Here is a 26,189-nt window from a genome sequence, read left to right on the forward strand (position 1 = left end):
ACAGCTGTCCCAAAGTACTTTAGGATGTATAACGGTATAAACCCCTCCAGGAATGCAGCCCTCACTGGACAGTTAAAATCATAATTTTAATGGGCTATTTTGGTTTGGCTCGGTCGGGGTACCTGATTCCTTTTGTCTTTCATGCTAGGTGAAAAGGCGCTATCAAAATCCTTCTCTGAGACCGCACCTATTAAAAGACTGGGCCAACGTCTATGGGTAGGTTTGGAGGAAATGAAAGTACAAGCTACTTTGAAACAAATCCCAAGGACAGATTATCATTAACGACATAGAAACTGAACTATGCCCCTCGTGCTGCATGCGCCTACTGTGATGCAGTGTGACACGCGGTGATTGCAGCTGTACATTGCCCCGTGTCGTCCCTCCACCCACCGAGGGGCCGCCCACTCATGGGAAAGAGAGCCACCTAGTGAAAGATTGTTCTCATCTCTGGTTTAGGATCTGGCTTTTCTTCAACCCTGAGAGCCCAAGGATGGAGATTATGACTACATATTACCTAAAATACCTTAGATTTTCTTCCTGAAATTTATTGGTTAGATTTTTTTAAAAGATCTTAAGCAGAATAAAAGTTTATGTTGTGTGAAATAACCACCCCCTTAGTAATCATCCTAATAACACTTTTTATGTCTGTGCCTTATATCTCCAATCAACAGTATATGAGCATATATCATGTCCCGCCTGACGATCTAGAAAACTATTAGTACCTTCTCATTTTGGAGATAAGGAAACTGGGGTTGGAAAAAATGAATCCTTTTGTTGTGTTGTTTGTTTGATAAACATTACTGAGCATTTATTATATTTCAGACACTGTCCAGGTTACTATGGATACTACCATGGAAGAGACATGGTCCCTGTCTTGGAGGAACCCACCTTCTGGTAGAGATACCAGAGAATAGAGACATGATTTGGATGCAATACTATGGGTGCAAAAATTAAGGTAAGAACAAAGTGCTTTAAGTGCACAGATGAAGGTCAGACATATAAGCCATCTTTATATTTTATAGCAGGTTTCCTAATAATGTTTCAAGGTTCTTCAATAACTTTAGTGTCCCTACAAACTAGATAGAATAGTAACATTTAATTTTACAGATTGTAAAACATTGATGCCCATCTTGAAAATACCTTTAAAAAATCAATAGGATTCAGGAGAATTATGACCCCCAATTTACATATTGCTTAATGTACATTTTCTAATCTCATCTCTTTCTACTAGAACCCATCAACAGATTTGTAAAATACAAGCACCTTTCTGCAATATTATTCACCTTTCCCCCCTACAGATAAAGATTACATCTAAACCAAAAGAAATTATAGATGAGAAGCTGTTTCATTTTGTTTAATCCTACATAATCTTAAATTTTTCAGTTTATGCCAAAGTGATTTTATTGAAAGACCATAAGCTAGGAGACCTGAGTGTGCATCCCAATTCTGCCATCTCAGTCTCTGAAGTTCAGTTTCTTCCTTGACCAAAATGGAAACATTACCTATTACAGGCTTCCTGTGAACTTTAATGATAATATAGGTGACTGACTATATGAGTGCCTGACATACAACGCTGGTACATGATGAACGTCAATTTATTTTTTGCCCTCTGCTCTTATATCAAGCTAAAACTAATAATTTAGAACTACTGCAGCATAAAATTATTTTTTTAAATAATAGTTTATCTAATCTTTGTAATACTCATAAATCTGACCGCATACACAAATTTATTCTTATTCAGTGCTGAAAGATAGATTCTTTATCCATGACACTGAATACAGAAAAGAACACAATATCAGGACATTGTGAGTCAGATTCCAGAAGGTTGAAACTTTTAAAAAACCTTTTATCACTAAAAGCAGCCTAATATAACCACATTTCTGCCCAAGTAAACAGAGTGGCCAGTTTTCAACCTGGCACCAAGTACTTGCCGAGAAGCTACTCTTAACATTGCTATCAAATTTACCCAGAGCTTTGGTAGCCTAATAATTAATACATAGTAAACCTGCTCCCTTTTTATAATAATACACATCTCACCTGTTCCATGAAACCTTAACAAGCACTAATTTATTTTAATATTTAACCTACATATTCTGATTGTTTCCCAGTCATGTGTACAGTAGGTACTTAATGTGTTTCTATTTTGATGAGAATGCTTTGTCAATTGCAGTACTGAAGGACACAATGTATATGAAGCTGGCCCATGTTCTCCTCATTACTACACTTCAGGTGTGGAGCTAAGTGATTGAATCAAGTAAGTAATTCGTTCTCTTCAAATAGTGAGACAGATACAAATTGACGTTAAACTCAGGTCTCCTGTTGCTCAAGATTTCTCAGACCTTAGTCTGAGAAAATCTAAAGTCTTAGTCAGCAGCCTTTCTCAAACAGTTCACCAAGTGTGAATTTATTCATTCATTTCTAAGAAGGAGTCACTGAGCCTCCTCCAGAATGGTCAGGAAGCATTGCAGTCCAAGATTTAAGAGAAGAAACTTCTGGTTTGGGAGACAGTGAGGTGACAGAGAATGGTAGTCAGAGCTAGCTAGCTCTCCTCCACTCTCCTAATATTTACTAATGGAAATCTTATTAATCTTCAAGAATTTCTCTCAACTCCCAGTAAGAAAATACCTCTGGGAAAGAATCACACCTTAAAATCCTATCTACTAATTTAATGAATGCAGGCCATCTGAAGAAGACAAAAAGAAATGCCCATAGGGAAGACCAAAGAGTATTAAAAAAGAAAATTAAAACCTTAGCCTCTTACACTTTATATTGTCCAAAGGCCTTGGTGTTCATGGATCTCTTTACTACTCCAAGCACAGTACTACTGAAACCATCTTGGGGTCCATAGTCTAAAATCAATGTATTTCATGTCAAAATCTGTTGTATTACCCAGAAGCTGCCATTTTTTTTTCTTAGAACACACCACTAAAAGAAAAAAAAAAATCTTTCCCTATTATATAGTCTCTCCTTTCCTAATTTCTGCAGGGGAGACAACTATTTTTGAGCACAGAGAATGTGATACTGATATTGTCATAAAGCTGCTCTTCTTCAAAACCATAAGAAACCACACGTGGGCACACACGCTCATACACACATGCATGCCTTCCTCCTTTCCCTGCCTTTATTATTTTACCACTTCTATTTTCAGTTCAAGTTAAAATGTGATATAAATGAAAAGCAAAGAAACTCAGGACATACGTTTCAAAGCTTACTTGGGTACTTACATGTACCCAAGTCCTGTTCTGCTTTGCTTAACTATCCTAGGGTCTTTTCTATTCACAGAAAAATTCTACATATTATAAACCTAGATAGTTTGTCCTGCATTTATAAAAATTCTTACTATTATTGGACTACTAGATATGAGAGCATATTCCAGAGCAAATTAGTGAATTAATATATTCTTATAGTCTACATTTTAGCTATTTTAAGCTTAAAAATTTTTTTAATTCCTGGCTTGAATTTTCCATTGGCTTTCCACTGCCCTCAGAATAAAGTCCCCAATCCTTAGGGTGACCCATGTGATCTGGTCCTTGCCTGCCTCTTCTCTAACGTTTCCTGAAGTCAGCACTCTAGCCACAGTGACCTTCTCTCAGGTCCTTGAATGGGTGGTGTTCTTTTCTACTCAGAGCCTTTACACAAGCTGTTCCCTTATTTAGGTAACTCTTCTTCCTTCTTATGCTTCAAGCCTAAACTTGAACTTCTCTGGAAAAATCTTCTCTGCCCCACCTCCCATCAAGCTAGGTTAGCTACACCTATTTCATATTCCCATAGCACCCTGCCCATCTTCTTCATGGCATTTGTCATATTTGTAATTATTCAGTGTCTGTTCCCTCCAGTTGGCTGTAAGCTCTGTAGTGCAAACACTGTACCTGTTTTGCTCACTACTGTATTATCACTCCACTACCAGGGTTGCTGATACAAGGGTGCTCAATAGATGTTTGTTGAATCAATTAATCTTGGGAAAAAAAGTAGAAGTTTGGACCACGACTTTCATATAAATGCTTAAAATTTCTGAAGACCTTCCTATGGAATATAGAGGTCATTACTAAGCAATAAGAAAAGAACTTCAACCCATCCGAGGAATCTATTATATTTAACATGATGAAAGTTTTAATTAGATGAAATTTACTTAGGCAATGAGTAAAGAGCACACATAAGATTATGGGTAACTCATCAATTATCTCACCACAAAGTCTCATACTTCAATGTAGGAAAAAAGTCTTCAGTGTCCAAGTCACTTTTATTTAACCTTTATGTTTTCTAATTTGGAATAGGGGAAGCAGTTAACTCTCTTATTATGTGGCAAAAGAAAAAACACTGCTGGGGAAGATGGCAAGAGAGAAGACAGTTTATCAGCTAGGTTGGAAAATAGGATAGAAAAATTAGATTTAAAAATTCAGAGGGTTCTTCCCTGGTGGTGCAGTGGTTGAGAGTCCGCCTGCCGATGCAGGGGACCATGGGTTCGTGCCTCGGTCTGGGAAGATCCCACATGCCACGGAGCGGCTGGGCCCGTGAGCCATGGCCGCTAAGCCTGCGCGTCCGGAGCCTGTGCTCCGCAACGGGAGAGGCCACAAGAGTGAGAGGCCCGCGTACTGCCAAAAAAAAAAAAAAAAAAAGAAAGAAAGAAAGAAAATTGGATTAGAGTGTAGAATGGAAAGCTCAGTGATCTTTGTGTTTCTCACCAGAAAAGTGTTTATAAATTCTGGCCTTATTATTGTTATTTTTTTCTCCTGTAATGGGATAGTGCTAAATAAATTTAATGTAAGTTTCTTAAAGAAAGGGCCATTTGCAATTTCAAAGTAAATGAGATATTTAAGTTATATTTCTGGAGGCAGGCATGTTCTCCAAGTTCAATTAGATAATGTGTATAACATACCTAGGCTGTGCCAGGCACTTAGTAGGCAGTCAACAGGTGGTGCTGCTCTTGTTATGCATGTAAGGTAAATTAGAGCTTCCCCCACTCAGCTTCACACTGTAATTAATGTAGATTAAACTGTTTTTTTTAAATAAAACACAGAATGTTGTAAAATTGCATTTTGAGAGAGAGGTACACAGCATGCCGCCTTAAAACTGTTTGACTAGTTGTATCACGTGACCAAGTATAAACTGCCAAGAGAGAAAACAGCTTTCATCTACTTACAGAGAATGTCTCAGTTCACTAGGAGTTTTATACTTGGATGAGATGAGATCCAAGGTCTGGCAAAACTGAAGAAGATAAGGAGGCTCATGAGGAGTGAAACCACCTGCTTGTGCGTTCCCTGCCCTCTTTCAAACTGACATTTCTGGCAGGCTCTCTGGCTCACTCTCTCTCATTGTCTTGCTGTCTCAACCACTGTCTACAAGCTTTCCTTTATGGTCCCCAAGGTGATCCAATCCTTTGTCCAAGAGGATGTGCATGGTTTTAGTTCTTTAATAATAGCCCTATGGTAAACCTATAAGGCATGCCAACTATTGGGATGCCAACACTTCCAAAATGTAGGTGGCAGTGGCCTGGATGTTACAGAAGGTAATTAGTTTGTAGAAAGCAAAGTTGAAAATTACTTTTCTGTAAGTATTTGTGGGACAGCTAAATTGTAGCATTAAAGCACAATAGGAATTTTAGGTAGAGAGTTTAGGGTCTATAAGGAATGTTCAAGTGATGATCAATTCCTATCTTTCTCTGCTCTTTCAAGACAAATCTAAATCTAAATCAATCCTTTACTTCTGGGAACCTTAATCTGGTTGTATCCTGATACCAAGGAGAAAGCTTGATGAGTTGTGGATCTTCTAGAATTTTAGTATTCATTTACTCACTTTTTCATTCACTCAATCATCAAGAATATATTGCGAATTTTCTATGTATTGGGTCACATGCTAGTCACTGGGATGCAAATGGTGAACAATACAGTCTTGCTCTCAGGGCTTAAAGCTTAGAGGAGAATTAAGGGGCAGTTATACTATAGAGTGATAAAGCTGTTAGAGGTCTTTGGAACCATTGCACCTGGAGATCAAGTGAAGACATGCAATCGGATAATCCACTTAAGTGTCCTGGTCAACTGCAAAGTCCTTTAGAATGAGATTTTGCAGAGTTAACTTTTTCAAATTCTATTTCCCAGCAGCAAAAGAAATATGTATAGTTCAACCGCCAGAAAAGTGATGGAAAACCATAGCTGAAAGTATTCTAGACTAAAATATGCCTGAAAGATACAAACTATGTAACTCTATGTCATAGTTATATTTAAGTTAATATAACTTGTATAAGTTCTATACTGCAGTATATATAAAGTATAACTCTGACATAGAATTGCATAGAAAATGGGCAGAAATACAATATAATACTAAGAGCAGTTGTTTTTGTGAGGCAAATTATTTGTGGGTGGCTTTTATTTCTTATATTTTTCAACATCTCCCACCAACCAAAAAGCTAAGTAGATTTCACTGTTTTGGCGGTTGCTGTGGTTGTTGGGAATTTCATTGTTTGTCATTGTTTTTAAAGAATACCTGAACTATCTGCCAAGTTACAGAAGCCTGAGAGCAACATTGGAAACTGAATAGGAGAAAGATTAAAAATAGATGTAATAGCTTTTCACATACTGGTGATTGAAAAAAAAAGACTTCATCAGAGACAATTCCTAAGGCATTTCCTATGGCTCACTCTAACACAATATCAGGTACTGATTCTTTTGTACAAAAGCTGATGAGAGTGATCATCTTTGAATACATCATTACTGACCTTCTTTGGCAATTTTGGATCTACTGGGAACCATCATAGCCTGAGAAGGATGAAATGCCCTAGATGGGATTCACAAAAGAATCACTTTACGTAATAAAAGTCTAAAATCAAACCTTTACTTAACCTTTTTGCCTTCTCTTACCTTTATAATTCTCTTCTCCTCGTCCCTCAACTTTAGGTCACACCTGACCCCTCCCAGTTGTATAACAGCCTGTATTTCCTCCTTTCTCTGGAATGTGACCAGTCAGGAAACTCAACATTTGCTTTTTTTTTATCCTATTTATGGGTGAGAAAGAAAAAGAGAGGCAGGAAAACTGAATTGAGAAAGAAGAAAGAGCAGGGAAAGAGAAAAAGAAAACTATAATATCTGGAGGAAGAGAAAGAAGAGATGCATGAGCAAAGAAGCACAGTGCCTGGTGGTAGTAATAGTTGTGTTATATATATATATATATATATATTTTTTTTTTTTTTTTTTTTTTCCCGTACGCAGGCCTCTCACTGTTGTGGCCTCTCCCGTTGCGGAGCACAGGCTCCGGACGCGCAGGCTCAGCGGCCATGGCTCACGGGCCCAGCCGCTCTGCGGCATGTGGGATCTTCCCGGACCAAGGCACGAACCCGTGTCCCCTGCATCGGCAGGCAGACTCTCAACCACTGCGCCACCAGGGAAACCTAGTAATAGTTGTTAGACACTTATCTATTAGAACCTACTTTCCGTGAGAGACGCTAAGAAATGACTAGATCCCCAGTCTGAATTAAAAACAAGAAAGGGACTTGGCGAACTCTGAAATATACTTTCAGACTCAGTAATCTCTATCTGCTGAATAGGACATCCCTGGTTCTTGCTGCCTGGCAAGTTCGAGATGATTCCATTTAATGATCCAGTTCAAAAAGGCTGATATAGACCATGAGAAACTTTGTATTGCCATTTTAAAAGCTGATATTCTCCAAAACAAAATATATCATATGAATTTGACCCTTGGGTACCATGCGAGTGTTACCTTTCTCTTACCTCTTACCCATATGATAAGAGTGAAAACACCAATTTAAAACAAATCATTACGAAGCAGTGCAGTCCAGACAGCTGTTAAACTGCTAGACACTCTGCAGAAAATCCTCTTTTACCCCTTAGGTGATTTTGAGATCACTAGGAACCTTTAACTAAATCTAACAATCTAACAATTGTAAGTTTTTATTCTTTTAAACTTTCTGTTCTATTGGGTAATACTAATATGTTTCCTTTACCAAAAATGTTTTTACCTTGAATCCAATGACATTTTAATTTTTTTATTCTACTACCTTAACCTCATCTTTAATTCATTATGCTGCTATCGCTCTAGTGGTATGTAATAAATACTTGGCTATAAATATGCCATAAATGGAAATATAATGGCAGAACTTGGTCATTTATTGGCTGTGAGAGAGGGAGGGGAAGAAATCAAGGAGACTCCCAGGTTTCTGCTTGGGAAACTGAATGAAAATAGAAAACATAAGAGAAGAAATAGTTTGGAGAGATGAATGGATGTGGAGATAATGATTTTGTTGTGGACGTGTTGAACTGTAGTTGTCTGGAGTTGAGAGATCTTGAGGATCTGGAGAACTTGAGAGAAATTTCAGCTAGAGTTGTGAATTTGGGAATCATCAGCATGTAGATGGTAACTAAAGATGCTTGAGTGGTTTCAGAAAGCTTGCCTATAAAATGAGAGAGCTAGGAGAGGTTTTGTCTTACAAGAGGTGAGAGCCTTCAGCAGAAAAGATCCAGGATAGAAGAATAAGATAAGAGAGGCTGAGTAGTTAGGAATGTGGCTTCTGAGGAAATGGGAAGAGATAGACTTTCAGGACACACCGGCAGAGATGGAAATCTCTTTTCCGGTAGAATAATAATGAGATGGTAAATTGTGGAGTTTCTCCCCCCACCCCCAATGTTTTCTTTTATCCCTTGCCCTTTAGGATTTTAAAACTTCAGGTTACAAAGTCACACAGGCTCTGAAGAATTCAGGACAAAGAGTGATGATTTAAGGGTAAGGCTTTCAGCAGCAGAATATATTAAAAGTTCCTCAAATTCATGAACACAGAAAATCAGAGAGGAGAGAAAGAAACAAAGGGACTTTGTGCTCTGCCTCCCATCCTTCGCCAGAAGCCTGAGGAGATTTATAGAGATTCTTAATAGGTTTCTGGCATTTGAGAACAGAAGAAACCTCAATCCCTATTACTGAGTAAAGCCAAAGAAGGTAGCAAGACCACAGAGTTCCTCGCATCCAGAAAGGCAGAGGAAAATAGTCAAAATGGTATTGTGAGCTATGCTTTGAATTTCCACATCTTCTCCAAGAACTCCAATCACAAAAACTTTTTTTTTTTTTTAATTAAGAGATGTCTCTGGGTTCATTCACAAGATAATCATCTCTAGGTAACAGAAATGAAAAAGCAGCACCACTAGGTTAGTAAAGCTAGAGCTGTGACCCTGATGGTCTTCGGGGTCTGGAAGCAAGTAGAAGTTGGCTAGAAGTTTGAATTCCTCAGAGCAGTGGGGATCAACAGCACCCCATACAGGGTGTGGCACATTAGGCAGGCTCACTGTGAAACTGGGATTTGGGAAAAGCTTCCAAATGATTTCCACCCTGACCTAGAGTTTAAAAAACAAAATAAATAAACAAACAAAACCCCTACCTATCTGTGGGGGTGGAAGGAAGAATAGAAATCAGTGCACACAGGACTTATGCCAGTCTGCTTTCCTGCCTAGAGGACAGATCTGTTATCTTCCCCAATATCCCTGAGGGTCAGGAGTTCTGTGACACCTAGTTCTGGACTAGGGGGTCTCCGCATCTACATGGAGGCTACACTAAAACAGCAAATGGAGTGGAATAGGTAGAAAGATAAAGCTACCATTTAAGATGAGCTGCAAATTACAATTCACACACAAGGCAAGTTAATGCTAAAAACATTAACCAACCTCTCAACTTAGTTTTGTTTAATTGATCTGTGAGTTTCTAATAAAATTATATTAAAACTTCCCAATATTATTGTTGATCTACTTTTTTTTCTTATAATTCGTTACTTTTTGTTTAATTTCATGGTTATACGGTTAGCTGGATAGAACTTATTGGTGATTTTTAAATTTTTATCATTTTTAATATAATTTTAATCATTATGTAATGTCTTTTTATCCTTATCAATACTTGCTTTAAGCAGTTATTTTATCTGATACTCGTATTCTACTATAACTTTTTTTTTGGTTAGCATTTGCTTGCTATAACTTTTTACTTTATTTTCAACCTTTCTATGCTATTTTATTATTGGCACATCTTTTGTAAACAGCAGGTAGCTGGGTTTTCTTTTTTTATTCCTGACAGTCTCTGTTGTTTAACTGGAAAGTTCAATTCATATGAGTATGATCTATTTAAAATTACCTCTACCATCTCTACCATTTACTTTTGATTTTCTGTTTACAATGCTTTCTCCTTGTTTTATTCGTTTGCTTACCTTAACTGCTTTTGTTGAATTGATAACTTTTCAAATTCTCTTACTTTTACCTCTGCTAATTTGGAAACTATAGATTATATTTTGCCTATGCCATAAGCAGCTACTCTTAAATTTTTAAATGTATACTTAACTATTTATTTTCCTAACAATTTATAGTTTTTAAAATACAACTATCCTTCTGCCCCAACAAGGCTGTGTTTTAGCTACCAAATGTATTGAGCAGTTATTGCTATCTAGAATTTTAGTTCCATATTTATTAGAACATAACATAAAAGTTACTATACAATCAATGTATAATTAGATTTATCAATCTAATTTATCAATTTTTGTGTTTACCACTTGTTTCTTTAATACCACATTTTCATTGTGAACTCACTTTTCTTTTTGCTGCAATACATCATTTAGTAATTCATTCAATAAAAATTTATGGCTGGTAAACTCAGGTTTTTTTTTTTTTTGTAAACTCAGGTTTGAAAGAAAAGTTTTCTGTTTCACCATTATTCTTGAATTATAGCTTAGCCAGGTATAGAAGTCTATGTTGCCAGTTATTTTCCCCTCAGTGCTTTGGAATTATTACCATGTTGACCTCTGGTATCCTTTGTTGGTGATGAGAATTCTGTTGTCTTAATTATCATTCTTTTATGGATAATCTGTGTTTTCTCTTTGGTGGCTTTTGAAATTTTCTCTTTATTCTCAGTGTTAGGCATCTTCACTACAGTGCATCTGGATATGAATTTCTTTTCTTTTTAATTTTTTTTTTTGTACTTAATAACTGCTTTTCTTTCAAAAACTTCAGAAAATTCTTAGTATCATCTCTCCAAATATGACTTCCGCCATACCATTTATTCTCTTCCTAAAACTACTAATTAGGTGCATCCTTCATGTATTCTATGTATTGCTGTGTAACAAACCACTCCAGAACATAGTGACATGAAACAATAACCATTTTATTAACCTCCAATATTCTGTATGATAGGAATTTGGATAGGTACTTCAGGGAGAGCTTGACTCTGCTTCATGATGTCCAGGGTGTCAAATGAGAAGACTTGAACAGCTGGTGGTCACTTGAATGGCTGTTCTTTTTTTCATTCACATGTCTAGGCTACAATGACAAAGGTAGACTGGAGTACCTACACATGCCTTCTCCATGTGCTTTGGGTTTCCTCACACTGTAGTGGCCTCATGGTAATCATACTACTTCCATGGCAGCTCAGGGCTCCAATAGTGACTATTCCAGAAAACAAGGCAAAAGCTACATAGACTTTCATTATCTAGGCTCAAAAAATCACATAGTATCACTTCCATCTTACTTAGTCAAACCTGCCCAGATTGGGGAGTACAGGGGCTAGACCCATCTCTTAATAGAAGGAGTATCAAAGAATCTGTGGCTGTAATTTTAAACTGCCACAATACAGCTTAAAATACATGCTATAACAGGGAACTATATTCAATATCCTGTGATAAACCATAATGGAAAAGAATATAAAAAAAGAATGTCTGTCTGTGTATAACTGAGTCACTTTGCTCTACAGCAGAGATTGGCACAGCATCATAAATCAAGTATACTGCAATTTTAAAAAATAAATAAATAATAAAATATATGCTATATTCTACATGAATTCCATAGATTAATCTTCTAATTCAATAATTCTTAATAAACTGGGAGAGGGTAATCCCTTCACAATGTGTGTGTGTATCAAATCATCACAATGTACACTTTAAATGTCTTATGAATTTGTCAATTAAACCTCTCACAAAGCTGAAATAATTCATTCTCTGACTGTAACGAGTTTAGAGTTTATCTCATTGAATATTTTTATCACAATGTCTGGTTTTCTATTTAGTTATTTTTCATTTTCATCTTTCCTTAATTCAGATCTTCTTGTTTCTTAAGCTTTTATATATTTTTTTAGGTATTTTATTTTTTAACTCTTTGAATGCATTTATTGTAAAGTCATTTTAAGATTACTTGCCAATATGGACTTCTATTCCAGTGGGAATGGATCATCTTCAGGGAACAGAGATTTCTATAATATTTTTTAAATTGAAATGTAGTTGATTTACAATGTTATATTAGTTTCAGGTGTACAGCAAAGTGATTCAGTTTTATATATATAAATATGTATTCTTTCTCAGATTCTTTTCCATTATAGGTTGTTACAAGATATTGAATATAGTTTCCTGTGCTATACAGCAGGACCTTTTTGTTTATCTATTTTATATATAGCAATGTATATCTGTTAATCCCAAGCTCCTAATTTATTCCTCCTCCCCTTTCCCCTTTGGTAACCATAAGTTTGTTTTCTATGTCTGTGAGTCTACTTCTGTTTTGTAAATAAGTTAATTTGTATCATTTTTTTAGATTTCACATATAAGTGATATCATATGATATTTGTCTTTCTCTGTCTGACTTACTTTACTTAGTATGATAATCTCTAGGTCTATCCATGTTGCAAATGGCAACACTTTATTCTTTTTTATGGCTGAGTAATATTCCATTGTATATATGTACCACATCTTCTTTATCTATTCATCTGTCCATGGACATTTAGGTTGCTTCCATGTCTTGTCTATTGTAAATAATGCTGCTATGAACATTGGGGTACATGTATCTTTTCTAATTAGAGGTTTTGTCTTTTCTGGATATATGCCCAGAAGAGGATCATTTAGTAACTATGTTTTTAGTTTTTTAAGGAACCTCCATACTGTTCTCCATAGTGGCTGCACCAGTTTACATTCCCACCAACAGTGTAGGAGGGTTCCCTTTTCTCCATACCCTCTCCAGCATTTATTATTTGTAGACTTTTTGATGATGGCCATTCTGACCAGTGTTAGGTGATACCTCATTGTAGTTTTGATTTGTATTTCTCTAATCATCAGTGGTATTGAACATCTTTTTATGTGCCCATTGGCCATCTGTATATCTTCTTTGGAGAATATAATATATTATATACCCACATATATAAAAACCCTCCACCTAACAAACAGAGAATTCACATTCTTCTCAAACACACATCAAACATTTATAAAATTTGACCAGATATTTTAATGAATCACTATAGTACAGACCACATTCTGTGATCAGAATTTAGTTGAATTAGAAATTCTCATATGTTTGAATACTTAAAAGCACATTCCTAAATAACTCATGATTTAAATAAAAAATTGCACACCATTTAGAAAAGAAAAACAAAGAAAATACATGATAAAACTTGGATAATACAGATAAAGCAGTCATTTGAAAGAAAGTTATGACATTAAATGCATTTATTAAAAATTATTTCAGGGGCTTCCCTGGTGGCGCAGTGGTTAAGAATCCGCCTGCCAGTGCAGGAGTCACGGGTTCAAGCCCTGATCCGGGAAGATCCCACATGCCACGGAGCAACTGAGCCCGTGCGCCACAACTACTGAGCCTGCGCTCTAGAGCCTGCGACCACAACTACTGAAGCCTGCATGCCTAGAGCCCGTGCTTCACAACAAGAGAAGCCACCGCAGTGAGAAGCCTGCGCACCACAACAAAGAGTAGCCCCCACTCTCCTCAACCAGAGAAAAGCCTACATGCAGCAACAAAGACCCAACACAGCCAAAAATAAAATAAAATAAATTAAATTAAAAAAAATTATTTCAAGTGAATGAACTAAGCGTTCACTTCAAGGACCTGGGAAATGAATAGAGTCAACCTCCCAAAAATACCATTGATCAATGAATCCGAAAGCTGATCCTTTGAGAACACCAATAAAACAAATTTCTAGCAAGCCACATTGAGAAGAAGATAGCACAGATAATATTAGAAATTCACCCCTGCACCTGGCGATTTGGGACCCATGGAATGGTGTGACTAGGCAGTATAACTCCAATGGGGCTGCATTTGCCTGCACATCTTCACCAAGCAACTCAGCCCCACGAGTGTCCAGCCTTAGGACCCATCCAGCTATGGGGCTAGATGATGTGATTCCAGGATATGTCACCACCTCTGAACAAATTTTGTAAGAATTTCTGTCTCGAGTTCACCCACCTCCTTTTCTGCCTCCGCTGCCACCATGGTGCCCATGAAAAAGCTTGTGGTGAAGGGGGGCAAAAAAAAGAAGCAGGTCCTGAAGTTTACTCTTGACTGCACCCATCCTGTAGAAGATGGAATCATGGATGCTGCCAATTTTCAGCAGCTTCTTCAGGAAAGAAAGTGAATGGAAAAGCTGGGAATCTTGGAGGAGGTGTCGTAACAATCGAAAGAAGCAAAAGCAAGATCACTGTAACTTCCGAGATGCCTTTTTCCAAAAGGTATTTGAAATATCTCACCAAAAAATATTTGAAGAATAATCTCCATGATTGGTTATGCATAGTTGCTAACAGCAAAGAAAGTTACGAATTACATTACTTCCAGATTAATCAAGATGAAGAAGAGAAAGATGAGGATTGAAACTCAGTTATCTGGAGTATTTTGTATGAATTTTTAAATAAAATTTAGTAAACAAAAAAAAATTTCTCACTTTTTTTTGTAATTTATCTTTATTTTTATAATGGAGTGTAGCTGATTTTCAATGCTGTGTTTCTTTCTGCCGTGCATCCACTTGATTCACTTACAGAGAGACATCAATAAATTCTTTTTCAGATTCTTAAAAAAAAAAAGAAATTCAAAGGGGGTCATAATTAGAGATACAGTAGAGATTAAGAAGATCATTGCTTATACTATACAATTTATAATATTGAGTGGCTTTATGTCAATAAATTGAAAACTGAGGTAAAACTTACAATTTACCAGAAAAATACAAATTAAAAAGTTGACTTAAGGGGAAATAGAAAATCTAAATAAATCAGTCATCAACAAAATAGATCAATAGTCCACAGTCTCTCAAACCCTTCCCCCATCCCTTGCCAAAGAAACCATGCCAGGTGGTTTTACAGGTAAGTTTTACCAAATTTAATGGAACAGACAATCCCATATTATATAATTATTCCCGACAATAGAAGTAAAGATAACCCAGCTTATTTTATGAAGTTACTATGATACTGATACCAAAATAGAAGAATTCTACAGGCAAAGAAAATTATAGATGAATCTCATTTTTTTGAACACTGATATGAAAATTATGTACAGTAATTAGGAAATCAAATCCAGCAGCGTATACAGAAAAAAAAAAAACATCAAGCACAAATAAAGTTTACCTCAAATATAAAGGTGCTACTAAAATTTAAAAAGCATCTGTAATCTACTTTATTACCAGATTAAGGAAAAGGCCCATATGCTCATCTCAGTAGATGCAAAACAAACATTAGGGCTTCCCTGGTGGCGCAGTGGTTGAGAGTCCACCTGCCAATGCAGGGGACACGGATTCGTGCCCCGCTCCGGGAAGATCCCACATGCCGCGGAGCGGCTGGGCCCGTGAGCCATGGATGCTGAGCCTGCGCGTCCGGAGCCTGTGCTCCGCAACGGGAGAGGCCGCAAGGGTGAGAGGCCCGCGTACCGAAAAAAAAAAAAAAAAAAAAAAGAGTCTATGTACCAGTTCAAGGAGGGTCCAGTACCTTGAAACAAGGTTTAGCAGGGTAAAGGGATGGGGGCTGGAAGTGCTGTTTAGGTGGGATGAATCGGGAAGGCCTTCCTGAGAAGGTGAATTTTAGGAGAGAGAGAGAAATGAGGGAACAAGGTCTATGTTTAAGCTCTGAGGAAAGTACATTTCAGTCAAGAAAGCATGGCAAATACAAATGCTCTGAAGCAGAAATGAGCTTGGAACATTGGAAGAAAGAAAGAAAGCCCGTAAGGTAAAGTGGAATTAGCACATGGGGTAGGATAGAGAACTATTGTAGTAGTAGGAGAGAGACATTGGTGGCTTGGACTTGTTTAAAAGTGTTGAGAAGTGATTGGATTCAGGATACAGAACAGACAACTTGGTGATGGGGATTTGAGGTGTGAGGGAAAAGTTTCAAGGCTGACTGAGGTTTTTGGCCGACGTGCCTGGTGAAGCCATTTACTCAGATAGAGATAATTAAGGAATAGCAGAAGGTGAAAAGGGGCAGGAAAGGATACCCACTACAATTTCGTTGGTATTAATAAAACACTGGAAATACCCCCAAGAATGAATGTATAGGGTACCAACAAAGTATGGTATATTGATTTGATGAAATACTATACAGAAGTTAAAATAACTAGTATCAATACATGGATGAATCTTGAAAATACTCTGCAACATCAAATTGCAGCATATCATATTCAGTATGATACTATTGGTAAACTTTTTTTTTTAACATCTTTATTGGAGTATAATTGCTTTACAATGGTATGTTAGTTTCTGCTTTATAACAAAGTGAATCAGTTATACATATACATATGTTCCCATATCTCTTCCCTCTTGCGTCTCCCTCCCTCCCACCCTCCCTATCCCACCCCTCTAGGTGGTCACAAAGCACCAAGCTGATCTCCCTGTGCTATGCGGCTGCTTCCCGCTAGCTATCTATTTTACGTTTGGTAGTGTATATATGTCCATGCCACTCTCTCACTTTGTCACAGCTTACCCTTCCCCCTCCCCATATCCTCAAGTCCATTCTCTAATAGGTCTGTGTCTTTATTCCCATCTTGCCCCTAGGTTCTTCATGACCTTTTTTTTTTTCCTTAGATTCCATATATATGTGTTAGCATATGGTATTTGTTTTTCTCTTTCTGACTTACTTCACTCTGTATGACGGACTCTAGGTCCATCCACCTCACTACAAATAACTCAATTTCCTTTCTTTTTATGGCTGAGTAATATTCCATTGTATACATGTGCCACATCTTCTTTATCCATTCATCTGTCGATGGACACTTAGGTTGCTTCCATGTCCTGCTATTGTAAATAGAGCTGCAGTGAACATTGTGGTACATGATTTTTGAATTATGGTTTTCTCAGCGTATATGCCCAGTAGTGGGATTGCTGGGTCGTATGGTAGTTCAATTTTTAGTTTTTTAAGGAACCTCCTTACTGTTCTCCATAGTGGCTGTATCAATTTACATTCCCACCCGATCTGTAAACTTTTAAAAAACAGATACCAGATATTGGTTTTGGCTACAAATATATAAAACAAAAGCATAACAACATGGACTAGATTTGTACCAAATTCATGTTATTGGTTGTCTCTAGGGAATGAGAGAGAGAAGGGAGTGAAGCTGTGAAGGGCACATAGGGGGACTTCCCCTTTACTGTACTGAAGGAAAATATGAAAGAGTAACATTTGTTCATTTTGGGTAATAAGTACATGGATGGTTTATATTATCAAATGTACTTTGAAAATGTGTTTTCATGAAAAAAAGGCAAAGAAAGACTGAACAGTGTCTAGGAAGATGGGCCCAAGCCAGTCCCATGCTTCAGTGGAATGACTTCAGGAGCACCTAAAGGCCTGAATGAGTTGACAGCCCAGCAGCACCCAGCATGGGCTGACAGATGGCTTATGATGGTGATGTACTGGCTGCCAGTGCTAATAGACAGTGGCTGCAGTCTACATGGTGTTGGTCCCCAAACCATGTCCATACCCAACCCCTGCCCATAGCATAAATGCAGTACCCAAACTAAAATTTAAATACAACCCAAAAAAAGGGAGAAAATTGGTTAAGGTTATATTTCTGGCAATGTCAGGATGGACATTGACTTTATGCTGCATTTTTATGTTAGAAAAGAAGAAAGCAGCACGGGGAACTCTACTCAATTCTCTATAATGGCCTATATGGGAAAAAATCTAAAGAAGAGTGGATATATGTATATGTATAACTGATTCACTTTGCTGTAACCTGAAACTAACACAACACTGTAAATCAACTATACTCCAATAAAAATTAAAAAAAAAAAAAGAAGAAAGCAAGGATGAATAGTGATGTAGATAAATTTCTCATTGGGAAGAAGACTGGGTTGTCTTGGGTTGGGAAGGATAGAGGCAGGGGGAGGTGACCTGATAAACTGAGAGAATATGTGTGGCAAGAATAATGAAATGAACTAGCAGGAAGCCCAGGAGCTGTGGTTCTGGTGAGAGGTGTGAATTTACAATTAGCGATACTGAATGGCTCCAACTGGCTGTGACCACGGGACTAGGAGGGTGAAGGTGGAGACAGCTGGGGTCTCCCTCCTTTTCTCCTGATTTATATTTGGTGATCTATAAAAGAAATGTGTTCTCTTTATTTTACAAACTGTAATTGTGAATGCTGGTAATTAAAGTATTCTGTTCATCGTTTAATACTTCATATATCTGCAGAATTACAGAAATCATGAAGCTAGAAAACCCTAGAGAGGTTATAGTCTTCCCCCTACTTCCAAAGTGTCAAGGCCAGAATTAATGTATATATAAGGACCTCTTGGTATAAAGAGTCTTTAACCTTTTGAGGTAACCTACTTAAATCTCAATCACTTTTGATTTAAGATCAACTTATTATCTTAATCCAATACCTCTCTACTTAGGGACAAGTTCTTGAATTCAGTAAGATGAGGAGGGAGTTCCCTGGCAGTCCAGTGGTTAGGACTCCATGCTTCCACTGCAGGGGACATGGGTTTGATCCCTGGTTGGGGAACTAAGATCACACAAGCTGCACGGGTGTGGTAAAAAAAAAAAAAAAAAAAAGTAAGATAAGGAATTCTGTCTCATATTACAAATGGAAAAGATAGGTAAATGCCCTTTACACTTATCCTAAGTTGTCACTTCCCTAACTATCTTTGGTTCTCAGGTTATAAAAATATACACAATTTTTCCCAATCAAATTGTCAAAGATCAAAGCATTTGATAAAATACTGATTTAATAGAGATTTAAGGAAGTAGCCACTCGTACATAGTTGGTGAGTGTATAAGGGATAGAGAACAATTGGGAAATAGCTTTCAAAAGTAAAAATGTACATACCCATAGACACAAATTGCATTTCTAGGTGTTTATTCAGTGAGTCTACTAATGCAGCATAGTTAATGATATGAAAGATTGGCAACAATATATCCCTCAATAGAATGATGAAATAAAATAACAGGCATTCAGTGAACACCACACAGCTGTTAAAATAATCAAGGCAGTAGCTCTCCATATATTAATATGGAAGGATATTTAAGATATATTGATAAGAGAAAAATCAAGGTAGAAAACAGTATGTATATTATGCTAGCATCTGTGTGAAAAAGAAAGTATGTGTATGTTTGTAAACACATAGAATATCCATGGGAGGATATTTAAGAAACTGGCAGTAATTGTTGCCTCTGGAGAGGAAAACAGGATCACTGAGGGACAGAGGAAGGAGAGAAACATCCTTTTAATGGTATGCTGTTTTCTGTCCTTTGCATTTTGTATCATGTGAGTATGTTATCTGTTTACAAATAGACAAAAAATTAAAAACAAAAAAATCCACAGCCATGCAGATAGTCATTTATTTATTTATTCAATGTAAATAGATACTCCCTTACGCTGAATGTTATTCATAAAACACTGCACCAGCAGTTCTTGGACTATCGAAAAGAAATACACCACACAGTCAAGCATGGCTTCTTCAAATAGAGCATCATTCTGCAAATTAATTTCCCTTCATGTAAAGACAAGAGGTGACTTCTTAAGTGGTACAATCTGTGGATCATTAAAGAGCCATCTAACCCCAAACATTTTCTATTGTTAACTTCCTCCAGTTCTGGAAACCCCTACCGTGAACTTTCTTTTTTGGGATAAAGGCACTGCATTTTCAGCAGGCCCTTTTTATGTTGCAAATGCGTAACATGGTAACGTTAGGGTGGATTTATTCAAGTAGTCCCCTAGCAGAAAGCAGTTCCTGAGGAATGAGGTTGGTTTTGGTGGGAGGGAGTTAAAAAACAAAACAAAACAAAACTCTGATGCATGCAACTCTGCAAAGGAAAGTTTATATCCTAGAGATTTGCCAAATGATAGTTCCTGGGTAGTAACAGGCATTATAAAGGCACTGAGCGTTTAGCAGAAATGGAGAAAGCATGCATCTCTGTAGAAAGTGCAAATATAAACCCCACCCAGTTTTCATGAAGCAAGTATAGTAGTGTGAAGCCCTACACTGAAATTACAGGAAGATCAAAAGTCACAGTAATTGGGTATAGCTTGACAAATGTCGGTGTCCCTCAGTATGTTTTTTTTTTTTTTTAGGTATAAGAGTAATATAACCTGTTATAAAATGGTTTCATACACATAATATACCCCAATATTAAACAATATGTGTTCTGAATAATAGTAGCCTCTTTGGATGTTAATAGATGTTGCTAAATAATGTATTCTATCACCAAATAAGTTTGGGCAACAATGGTTTAATAGAAGTTTTTTTCTTGGTGAGACATCACAGACCCTATAACATGCAAGTATGTATTTCCCAAAGGGAAAAAAAAATATGCAATGTGTCCAAAATTAGCTTCCCACAGATCCTTAAAAAACAAAACAAAACACAGCACATCTTATGAACTAATGTTATGCAGGACAGTGGGGAATAGTTGATCCTTCCTATTCCTGCCCTGGCCTCCCATTTCTATCCTGATGATCTCTTCCATCTTGTTTTACCTTACCCTCCCCTGAATCATTACATATGCTCCATTAGGATGTCTATACTTAGAAAATGTTGATGACATCAAAAGTGATGATGACCTTCATGCAAAGTCTTCCATACCACTTACTGCCATATTCCTATACATGGGTACAGTAGGAGTCTCTGCATTTTCTGACCAGTCACAATGTGTGTAACAAGACTCAGGAGATCAGTGTCAGATTGGAGCAAGCCTGAATGTGACATCTCATTGTCAGTGAGGCCTATTCTTTAGGTGTCATGGTGCTCTCTGTAGTCTGGTTTTGCCTTCTCTTAGTCCTCAAAGACTGGGTTTAGGGCTTGGCCTTAGGCCTCTCTAAAGCAGTCATAGTGCCTTTTTCCACTCTTCCATGTTTGATCATCTAAACTCCTAAATTCTTAAAGGCTAAAATTAAATTTCATTAGAGTTAAAAACTCCAGACCATAGAATGCCACCCATCTCTGGCCACTACAAATGTGACATGACTTGGGAGTGGGATAGCTCTGGCCAACATATTTTCCAAGGGTAAAAGATAGCAGTAGTGGTGGCACTGCTGGTGTTTTTCCTCAAGAGAAGCTGATTTTATATATATGTAAAATCAGAATAGGGCTTACTCCAGCCCTTAGTGTCCATCTGAACATTTTATCTCATTCAGAAGAATTACGAATCCATCTCTAAAGAGCTTTGAAAAATAATTTCTCTTTACTGAAGTCTTGAAGAGGTAGCAAAGTGGTGAATCATATAACATAACAAACAACAGAACTTTAAAATCCTGCTTTTCTGTTTGTTTCCCCCAAAACACCCACATCACGGAGGAACTGCTGTCAAAATGCCCCTTTTCAGCTTTTTAGTCACTCACCTTATCTCTCACTTGTCTACTTTCTCTTTCCACTTCCTCTTCCTTCCACATGTTTTCCACTGCAAGTAATTTCTTACCTTTTAAAACATTAACATAAATCACTTTAGCTTCTCCTCCAGCTATTTTTTCTAGCTCTTATCACCTTTTCTTCCTCTACCTCCCCCCACTTAGCCCATTAACTCAACATGGAAGCTGGGGGAGAACAGAGGGAGAGAGAAGATAGTTCTTACATGTTACACTTTTCTTCTGTTATATACATATACACATCACATGTTATATGTTATGATACATATTTAATGTTATATGTATTATATAATATATAACATATATGACATAATATGGAATGTCCAGCAGAGCCTCATTATAACACACTTTGCCACGTGTCCTGTAAGGCTGCTAACTTAATGTACCAATCAGTATTTTCTGATACTCCAGTAACTAGTTCTCTTTTCAAAGTTCATGCCCTATACTCAATTTCACAGTATAGTAAATGGCGTTCTAAGAAGTCTCTCCAAAGATTGTGTAATTAGGCTGAGTGTGATTAAAACAAATGGGCAGAATATCCAGGTATTGGTCATTTATATAAATAAAGCCAGCCATCTGTCTATCTTGCTCTGGTCTCACATGGGAAGACCCTCTGATGTTTTACCTGTGCTCAGCAAGATAAGGAAAGCACTAAGTAGGAACTAGGTCAGCTGCCTTCCACTGCCTATCACAGTCATCAAAGCAAATTTCTTAGGCTTAGAAGTTTCGTGTCTTTTAAATGGATTCTGTGTTCTCTTTTCTTCTATACAAACCAGAAAGGTATTTGTAAAACATCCCACTGTCAAGCAAGTTTATACATCACAGTGTATGTGTGTGTGTGTGTGTGTGTGTGTGTGTGTGTGTAGGCTTGTGTGATTATTCTCAACTTATTTTTTGGCTTGCATATCTAATTATTTACTGAAAGAATGTTTCATATGTAAACTATGCAAAAACACATATCTAGGCTGAATGTAAGATTTTAGAATCAAAATTAAGAACTTCTTCAGAGAGAAACAAAACTTGAAAAAGAATAGAAAATGTTAGAATATACTTCCCGATCTTCCTGCCACTTGATCTTGGTCAGAGTGAAATCAGGATTCAGTGTTGAGGACCACATCCTGTTGCCATGGGAATGATTGTACTGTCACAAATTTAGTACTATGACTTCATGGTGAAAAGGAACAGATGGTCTGGAAGAGAATGAAGGCCTAGGGTTAGCAAAATTGTTTGGGGAATAAGCCATCTTAGATCCTTTTTGGAAGTAGGTGGGAGCATAAATAATAAGCAAAAACTACTTCACTGTAGTTTTACAAAAGCCACTGAGCAAGAAAGAGCTTAGCCAGGTAAAACTACAAAGCTCATTTCCAATGGGAGAAAAAAATATTTTAATGTAGGATGAAGCACAGGTAAAACTTACAGCTTACAGTATTCCAAAGCTGCCTCTTCACCCTTCGCCAGCCTCTTACTTGACCACTGTTGAACTTAGTAATATCTAGAACCCTTAGGGCCAGCAGTAAGGCCCATACTGGCCACATTTATTTTACACTGTCCCATTTTTAGGTATTTCTGGCTTCAGTATTGGTTTGAGTCTGGCATCCCAAGCCATACATTTCCAAACAGCCTCAAGAACACAGGCTTAGATAGCTGCGCTAGCAGGGTTGAGGCCAGCTGTAGGGGTGTATGTAGCCAGCTCATCTTACCCCTGAGTGGTCACGGGTCCAGACCTAATCTCCAGCCATGTTGGCACTCTGGAAAATAGTCTCCACTAAAATCATTCATCCTTAGAAATACAGTTTTTAACTATTTTTTTAAAATATAAATTTATTTATTTTTGGCTGCGTTTGGTCTTCGTTGCTGCACGCGGGCTCTCTCTAGTTGCGGAGAACGGGGGCTACTCTTCGTTGCGGTGCACGGGCTTCTCGTTGTGATGGCTTCTCTTGTTGCGGAGCATGGGCTCTAGGCGCACGGGCTTCAGTAGTTGCAGCATGCGGGCTCAGTAGTTGCAGCATGCAGGCTTTAGGGAGCGCAAGCTTCAGTAATTGTGGCATGTGGGCTCAGTAGTTGTGGCTCGCAGGCTCTAGAGCACAGGCTCAGTAGTTGTGGCACACGGGCTTAGTTGCTCCGCAGCATGTGGAATGTTCCTGGACCAGGGCTCGAACCCTTGTCGCCTGCATTGGCAGGTGGATTCTTAACCACTGTGCCACCAGGGAAGTACAGAAATACAGTTTTTATTTGGAGTAAAGGCAACAAGAGAGATTTCCCATCACTATCAACCTCTGGGAATGATTACCAAATAAATTAACCAAGAGAAGCTAACATTAGTTAGCAACTACTATGCGCCAGCCTAAGTGCTTAAAAATTCTTTTGTTGCTGTTTTGAAATAACTTTAGATTTACAGAAGAGTTGTAAATATAGTTGAAGAGCTCATGAATATCCTTCATCTAGCTTCCCCTAACATTAACATTGTTTTATAACCATAGTACAATGGCTGACACTGTGAAATTAACATTAGTACAATACTATTAACTAAACTACTAACTAAATTCTGATTTCACCAGTTTTTCCATTAATGTCCTTTTTCGGCTTTGAGACCCAGTCCATGTTAGACTTGGTCATTGCATCTAAGTTCCCTTAAATCTGTGATAATTTCTCAGTCTTTCCTTGTTTTTCGTGACCTTGACAATTTTAAAGACTACTGATCAGGTATGTTGTAGAATATCCCTGAACTGGGATTTTTCTGATGTTTTCTCATGACTAGACTAAACTTGGAAATGATATCACAGAATGAAGTGCCCTTCCTATTACATCATATCAGGGGTACCTGGTATCAACATGACATAACTGATGATGTTAATCACATGGTTAAGCTGGAGTCTGCCAGTTTTCTGTACTGTAAAGTTACTATTTTTCCCTTTCCATGCTCTATTTGCTAGAAGAAGCCCAGTCCAGTCCATACTCAAGGAGAAGGGAATTAGGCTTCACATTCCAGAAGGATGATTGTTAAAGAATTTGTGAACAAATGCTTAAACCACCACAATAATTAATGTTCTTTTTTGGGAGGTGAGGTACTTTGAAGCTATGCAAATATTCTGTTTCTTCTTAGCTTCACCTGCTAATTTTAGGGGATCTTTCTTGAAGCAGTTATCACTGTGTTGCTCTAATGGTGATTTTCAATTTCTTTAATTCCTTCTATATTATTATATGGAATTCTCCTGTAACAAAGATTTGTCCGCCACCCAATTTATTTATTTATTTCACTTATTTATAGCGGTATAGACTCATGGATATCTATTTTATTCTTTGAATTATAATCCAATACTGTAATTATTTATTTTGTTGTTCAGATTGTTCCAGTTTTGGCCCTGGGTCCTGTGTCCTTTTGATATACCCTGTGCAGGAAAGAGTTAACACAGCAGGCCAGAGGCTGCTATCTTTAGAAGGGCCTGCTTGCAAGGTTGCCCTTGGCTGGCATCTGTGAACTTGGCTTGTGAAAACTTCCCCACCCTGATATGGAAAATTCTCTATACTGGTAAGGTTGTTTTGCCCACTTAAGACACTGAATACCTGTTTCCTTCTGAGAGCCTGGGATTTTGGTAGATGCCAGCCAAAGCATGCCTACATGACTAGTTCCCCCAAAATCCCTAAACGCTGAGTCTTAAATGGGCTTCCCTAGGAGAAACATTACACATGTGCCACTGCATTTTCACTGCTAGCAAAGGGAACACACCTAGTGTGTCCTCTCCTGGACCTCTGGTATAGAAAGCCTGTGGGTGGATTTCTCCAGACTCTGGCCAATGTGTCTTTTTCCCTCAATTATCTGCTGTGTAACCTTATTGTGTCATTGTGATAAATTTTAGTCATTAGTACAATAATATGTTGAGCCCTGTGAAGTCCTTCTAGCATAATACAGAATGTGTGAGCAGTCTTGGATGCCCCGAAGACCTTATCCCTTAAGGGACATGCCTTATCCTTTATTTTTTTTAGCACTTCCTTACTTTGTGACACTACAAGAAGCTCCAGACTTGTATTTTCCTCATCCCAGTCATAGAATCAGCCATTTCTTCAAAGAGTCTTGGTTTCTTTATTGGAGAATGATAATTAGAAAGCAAGATTGGGGTGCTCATCACTAATGGGATGCCATTGCTTCTAGGCCCTTTGAGCAGATAGAAAGGGAAATGTATGTATGTTTGCTAACTCATATGTACACACAAATTTATATTTATTTCTGTATCTTTCTACCTGTGTATACACACATGGTGAATTCATACATATAGAATCAGTTTTAATCTAGAACTACAGGGTTCATTCTAGCCTTCTCTGCTTGTTTGTAACTTCTTTCTTTGACAGTGAGAAACCTGGCTTTCATTAGCTACAACTTATTTACTTATTTGTTCAACCCTAGTATACATGCATAGTAGTTTCAGAATTGCTAACTTATACCCCTGTGAGAAACAAATTTACCAAGAAAAGTAAGGCATTTATGTACAGTTGCATTTACTTTAGCCTTATGATAGCCAGTCAAAACACATTTCCAAAATTACTTTGGTCAGCTCATTTTCTCCCATCCATTTCAGTTAGGTTATATCATATATTTGTAATACAGTTACATTTGTT

General features: G+C 37.5%; 1 protein-coding gene and 1 pseudogene across 1 annotated transcript in view; both read left to right on the forward strand.

Moving 5' to 3' along the window:
- Positions 1 to 896: 896 nt before the first annotated feature.
- The window catches only part of NMNAT2 (nicotinamide nucleotide adenylyltransferase 2), a 196,013-nt gene continuing 170,720 nt past the window's right edge, over positions 897 to 26,189 (forward strand). The window contains exons 1-2 of the mRNA XM_030849170.2: positions 897 to 955; positions 2,171 to 2,254. The gene's annotated coding sequence lies outside the window, so the exon portion shown is untranslated. The remainder of the gene's footprint in view (positions 956 to 2,170; positions 2,255 to 26,189) is intronic.
- LOC115848425 (large ribosomal subunit protein eL22 pseudogene) lies at positions 923 to 14,607 on the forward strand (annotated as a pseudogene).

Source organism: Globicephala melas, chromosome 1 (genome assembly GCF_963455315.2).
Source record: "Globicephala melas chromosome 1, mGloMel1.2, whole genome shotgun sequence".
NCBI lineage: Eukaryota > Metazoa > Chordata > Mammalia > Artiodactyla > Delphinidae > Globicephala > Globicephala melas.